The sequence below is a fragment of the Chaetura pelagica genome, unplaced genomic scaffold, assembly GCF_000747805.2.
Source record: "Chaetura pelagica isolate M959 unplaced genomic scaffold, ChaPel_1.0 scaffold356, whole genome shotgun sequence".
Lineage (NCBI taxonomy): Eukaryota > Metazoa > Chordata > Aves > Apodiformes > Apodidae > Chaetura > Chaetura pelagica.
Window position 1 is genome coordinate 5555712 of NW_009953964.1, and position 450 is coordinate 5556161.

Below are 450 nucleotides of genomic sequence, written 5' to 3' on the forward strand. Positions count from 1 at the left end.
CCTATTGTGGTGTCTTCTCCTTTAGGAAGTCTTGATGCACCGTGTGCCTGGTTAAAGGGTCATTCTCATGTCTTGATGTTGGCCATGTAAAAATTACTTACACTAAATTATAAAAGCTTTTGGTACCTTTTTTTTGTTTGTTTCTGACAGAACTAAAGACTTTTTCCTCCTAAGGAGTTGTTTCACTGCAACACTAGAAAGAACAGTGCAATCCTGAACATGCTGCATCCATGCCCATTGTACTTCTCTCTTCCATAGATCTTTAACAGTTACTTAGCTGGGTCCCCGGTTTTAGATGAAATGTTAATTGTTACACATTCAATATAATTTACTTCCTTGAATTGGACAGAAAAGGGTGACACTGGAGAGGTTCTCTTGAATTTAAAGGCTCATTAATGGGCCTGTAGGGAAGGAAACCCCGTCGCAGCCGCCGAGCTGCAGCGCTGCTCC